The sequence below is a fragment of the Bombus pascuorum genome, chromosome 4 (genome assembly GCF_905332965.1).
Source record: "Bombus pascuorum chromosome 4, iyBomPasc1.1, whole genome shotgun sequence".
In the NCBI taxonomy this organism is placed as follows: domain Eukaryota; kingdom Metazoa; phylum Arthropoda; class Insecta; order Hymenoptera; family Apidae; genus Bombus; species Bombus pascuorum.
Genome location: NC_083491.1, coordinates 11333663 through 11339662, shown reverse-complemented (window position 1 = coordinate 11339662; position 6000 = coordinate 11333663). Strand labels below are relative to the sequence as shown.

General features: G+C 39.0%; 1 long non-coding RNA gene across 1 annotated transcript in view; it reads right to left on the bottom strand.

Moving 5' to 3' along the window:
* Positions 1–1899: 1899 nt before the first annotated feature.
* Positions 1900–6000, bottom strand: part of LOC132906024 (uncharacterized) — a 116279-nt gene continuing 112178 nt past the window's right edge. The window contains exon 3 of the long non-coding RNA XR_009657920.1: positions 1900–1988. This is a non-coding gene — a long non-coding RNA (uncharacterized LOC132906024). The remainder of the gene's footprint in view (positions 1989–6000) is intronic.

Here is a 6000-nt window from a genome sequence, read left to right as displayed (position 1 = left end):
TTATGTTACGCAAGAAATATTTGTAATATAACAATTACTATGAGATATGAAAAAGAAAAGAAAATACTTCGTAGCTGTTCTCTAACAAAGGTATGAAGGTATCAACGACAGAAAATCTGATGGAACAGAAGAGATTTCCTTGGCGTTTCGGTTAGATGAACACGCGTAACACACACGGGACCGGAGGTGTGGACGCAAAGGGTTGCCGTAGGAAAGTCGAGGCTCGATCGATCATGCATTATAGACTGGAAGCTGACAGCCGGTGATAGATCGTGGTAATTAAATAACTCGTTGCGATCATGCCAGAGCCTCGAGATTCGGTCGCGGCAACACAGAGGAAGAGGAAGGGGTCTAGTTACAGGAGGGTTCAGTAACATGTGCACGTCATTCTTGGACGGGGTGTAATTGACAAGGCAATTGATAATCGCCTTTGAGATGACAGTATCTCCAAGAATTAGTGCCACGCGAACGTCAAACTTCTCGACAAATTGAACAGTAGATCATTAAGATGATGAACAAATGTTTTAACATCGTTAAAAGAATTTTAAGAATCCTAAGAAACTTCAGGGAAACCTCATTATATTAATCAGTATGACATAAATTACTTATTTGTATGTAGCTCTAACTTTCAATACTTAAGTATTTTAAAAATTCTATCCATTTCTATACTTTTTTCCCTATAATTGTCATTATGTCATTTATATCTTGTCGAAAGTTTCAAAGTAATTTTTGTTTTAGGAGAAAACTCCCAGAGTATTACAAATGATTTACCTGATTAAAGTATCTATAAATTTGCAAAGAATTTAACAGAAAAAACACACACACTGTGTAATAAAGAAAATGGAGATTTCTGTTTCAATAGCAAAAATAGTAAATCAACGTTGATCTTAAGAGAAACTGATGCGATTCAAATATTCCCCATCTAGCATTTTTAATATTAAAATGATTTTACATTATTTCAAATCATTTTAAAACACCACTGTTCTGTATAAGAAGGGTAAAATGAAATTCAAACAAAGATAATCCAACACGCATATAACTAGAGCGTCTCTTTGCACGCAAAGATAATCGGTTGGGTCTATCAGTTTCCATTAATACTCGTTTTACCGCAGGAGTTTTCATGGCTAGGAGCCCACACCGATGGTCAGCAGCTTATCGGGAAATCGAGAGGCTTGCTCGGTAAGGCACGCACGATCTAATTAATAATCAGCGAGGCCAGGCTTCGAAGTCGAGCCGAGGCGAGTCGACTCGCGGTCCAGCGGCGTTTAATTATTTCGACGTGAAATATGTATGGTGGGTGGCCCGTGGAAAGCGAGAAGGGGTTGCAGAGAGAGTCGAAATGGGCGTACGACGGCCGTGCAACCTTACTCTCGCCATTGTCGACGACCGAGAAACTGGTTGAAAGGGTTGGCCATGCGGTGGACGCGGCGCCGGTAGGCGGCGGCGAAAAATACTGGCTTCTATTTAATTTCATTTTTAACTTGAGGCTATATTTAATTAAGAAATATCACGAAACCTGATATATATGTATATACACCAGCTACTGGACGAACGTGGTTAATTGTCGCTGTGTCCTATCCTCGCTACGATTGTCACGATGAAGCACGCGTGCTTAGGAGCGTGGATTAAAAAACATACACCTAATTCGTTTCGGGGAATTTGAAGATTTGCCAATGAGATAAGGAAATTTTCAAAAGTGTCGTTTTCGTGGAATATTGACTTAATAAGTTGTAACGTAGGTTCAATTCATCCGAAATGTAAGAGTAAATAGGGGATTGGTATCAAAATAAATATTATGATGATATCGCTTTCAATTAATTCTACGTTCAAAATTTGCATCTATTAAACGAGAAAGGTGGAGATTTGGCATCGACTATTGGACTTTTTCATGCTTAGGGTCAATAGAATATGACACGAATAAATTGTACAGTGCTTACCTGGTTCAATGGATGAGGACCGATGAATGAAGACTTTCTATCATCGATGTCCTGAAACAAATACATACGCTAATGTTTAATTTCGGTTTCATGATATAACGAGCAACATACAGCTATAACTATTACTGCTTTTAATGCCGCACCTTATCGCGGTAATAAAGGAATGGAAGAAGAAAAGTTCACTTGAACCTAACAATCCAGGTAATAGTTCTTAAGAATAAGCAAAAAGACACGAATATTTTATCGTTTTCAATCATCGTTGACCTCGTACTAAAAGAAAAACAAAAATTCGAATCATATAACTAGTTTGCAGGATAATTCCAGCAACACCAAAGCGTATATTACCGTAAATTCCATACATATTCCATGAGGATTGCAACGAGATCGTATCTCAGACCGTAGGAAAGTTTTCATTCAAAGATTCTGCCGGGAATCTTGATATTGGAGCGTGCAATCGATATGGCAGTCACGTGGAGAATGCGTCGAAAGATTCCCCAGTGAGGTTTTCTTATTCGAAGGGATACCTGCGATAGCGCAGTTTCCCTTGGCGCAAAGGGTGGCAGAGGCAGGGGGACCAATTTTCACAGCGGCGAGATATATCCGGAGGTCTCGGAGTACCGAAGGGTTGGCGGCAAAGATCACAAGTAATTGAATGGGGGTGAGGGGGTGGTCTCGCTTCAACCCCCGTGAGTGTTCAACCAATTAATCCACTTCAATCCAGAAAGCAGCCCTGTGAGCATCGAGGAACCTTTTTTCTCTCTCTCTATTACGCTGCAGACACGCCAAGATGTATTGAGATCGAAAGAGACACCATTGGGATTCAAAATATCTTTGTGGCTGCTTTCCATCCGATCCTGCTGCGCTTTTCATTGAACTTGATGTTTCCCATTCGTCTGTATCTCGTTTGCCGAATATTTCGGCTGATATCGTTTTAAAATATATCGTGATCAACCCCATTGCTGCGATTCACCACAAAATTCTTCAGATTCTATTACACTTGTGTTTTATTTTAATGGACAACCCGGGTCCTTTACATCCTGAATTTCATTCGTGTATTTTTATTTTTACCTCAAAATCTCTTAACTAATGTACAATACGGTTGGAACTGTAATATATTTTTCCGAATTTTTTCAAATTTTTCGAGAGTCCAGAACAGTAATGAAAAGTAGGCATACGAACAATTTTTGTATACTTACGATTAAAAGAAAGTAGACTTAGGATAAAAGAAGGAGACTTAGGATTAAAGGAAGAAATTCTCGTTTAAAGAAAAACCAATTACAAGTATAGCGTAAATTATACAGCAAGAGAAGAGTACGTTGGAATATTCGAGAAAATCGATTCCACGAGAGTCACGGGCAGTAAAAATTGCAAGCATACCAATTAAGGGTAGATATTACCCTCAGCTGCGTATACACGCATGGTCAGACAACAGTCGTCCCAGATTGGAAATCTGAAGCAGGAATTCGACGGGTAGCCGCGTCTGGAAACGTTGCGGTATCAAAGTGATCCCGCAACACCAATTAAGTCCCTTTCAAGGCAGATCGTAGGGATGGGTCAGCCAATAAAACAAAGTAAATCCGCGTCTGGTCTAATCTTATAGATAGAGAGGTACGCGGAGGGCGAAAGAGTTTTCTCGCCAGCACGTAAAGTAACGATTACCAGATATTCCTGAGATACGGCGGAAAGAGATTTTAACCCGGCCCACCGCAAATCCTGGATGTATCCCCTAATAATACTCAATTTTGCTGTGGATTAATAGCGGTTTACCCCCTCTTCCATCCCTTTGCAACCGAAAGCGTCTTCTATACGATCTATGACGCACGTTCCGAAACCTGAACTTCTATTATCTTGTCATGATTAAAAATGTGCTCAATATTTCTAGTAGTATTTACAAATATGAAATTGTCATATTACGCTATTCTGTAGTATATTAATCAATATCCGAAATATGTTGATACAAAATTTGTGGAAATAAATATTTAGAAAGTTAGTAGAAATATGAACTTCAAGCGACGAGCGTTTACTATATTTACGTTATTAAATTTCTACAATCTTTACTGTAACAAATACGTGGAATAAGTATATTCCTTTTTAAAACAGAGGAATGAAATACTTTTTAAGCTTGATATAAGCTTATTCTTTTATTCTATTGCTTCTTAAATAGACAACTAAATTCGTAATGTTGCACCTATGTCTCTAGCGTGCAGGATAACTCGAACTCGTCTCTCCTTTAACTCTCTTTTAACATATTTGGGTAACGGAAAACAGCACGCAACCAAACGATAACGTATAAAACGTAAAGTTACTTAGAAGAAAAAAGAAATGAAACACTGTCATTTTTATTTTGTTCTCATAAAAATACTTTACCAAATAGCTGTTATCATTTCGATGTGAAGTTTTACGCAGAGGACAAAGTTCAACGAAAGTTCTTTTATTATCGACAGACAACGTTGCACGAGCGCGCGAGCACTCGCGGAAAAGTCGAAGTTTATGGTTGGAGGTAACGGGCCCCGGTGTACAGATTGTCGAATCGAGAAAGGACAACAGGGGGCAGCATGCTAATTTATAGCACCCTGGCGCTCCATTACGAATATTTATCCGCGGTGAGTTTAATCTAAACTTGGAGAGTCCTCCTCGCCTTACCCCGCCGTCACCTTCCTCGTGCCACCCCCTTTTCGAGGGTGTCAGTCATCTTTCTCTATCCACCAGACTACGTCTACTTTCTCCTCCTTCAAGGAGAAATCCTCGCCACCTTAACGACGTATTGTCTCTGCGACTTATCAAAACAATTCGTTCAACTACTATTTCATGGCCTTCGTTGCGAGAACGTTGTTTTATCTATCGCTGATTAAACCAGCTTAGGGTAAGATTCGTTCTCTGCGTCGTCGTCACAAGATTCGATTGGTAGCATTTTTCCCTTTTCTTTTATTCTAGATCGTTAGTTGAGCGGACAATCTTCGATTATATTTTGTAATTAATTACATTTGAATAAGAAAAGCGTTTGCGTTGCTTTAAATTCTGAACAATTATGCTATTATTTTGCTTTGTAGGCGTATGAAGCGTTCTGTATAGTGTTTTTCTGTATGATGGCCTGCTGAAGCATTAACCGGTTTAATTTAATGGGAATCATATCGTTTTAATGTGTTTGTCTTTCAATCATTATTTTGTGCAGAACATTTCAAAACTTACCTAACGTATCTAATTATGAGAACCACGTGAGAATAATGTTAAAACTAATTAAATAAATCATAGAATTCATCGGAAAGAATTTACACGCGTTTAAAGTTGAGCTTAAGAATTAACGGGAATTTATAAAGGACATTTTGATATCGATATTCCGTAAGCAAGCGCGTAATATTCCTGGAACAAGATAATCTTCGGAAGAGAGAGGCGCACGTTAATTTCGGAGCGCAGGGCGTCCCTGTTATCTCCTTATTCCTTGCCACCCCATTTTTCCGAAACTCCTTTGCATATTAACAATATTGCTCTTCGAAGCGATGGAGCGGTTTTAGGATAAAAAATTATGAGGACAGACGGGCCCCTCGAGCTTCCTTTCTTTCCGTTTCTTCGGCCTGCGCCTGTATTTTTCTTCATCTTCTTCGACTTGCCGTTCACCATCCCCCTCTCGCTTTTTCTTTCGATCTTCTCGGTCTTTTTTACGATACTGCCAATTACACGCCTGTTTGAATTCACTATCCGACCGAGGCGAACACCCTGATATAAATTTTTATCGCTCGCTGCGGGGTTCTGCTCGCTGCACTTCCTGTTCTTGCTTTACGACACTCTTTCACTCCACAGTCGACGTTCATAACTCTTATTCCCGTTCGCTGTGAGTATCCACGAAATACAAAACATATGTAATCGTATAAAGCTTCTTGGAGTTGCCTATTTAAATTTGAAAAATGAATTCCTGATTGGGGATTAATCAAACCATGCAAATTGTGCTGCTAAATATTCCTTGTATTATTAAGTCTTGTTTCCATTTTCTCTATTGATATCCTAATTGAAACTTAAATTGAAGTTTAGATTAAATACGTTTTCGATCTAAACTCAATATGATTGG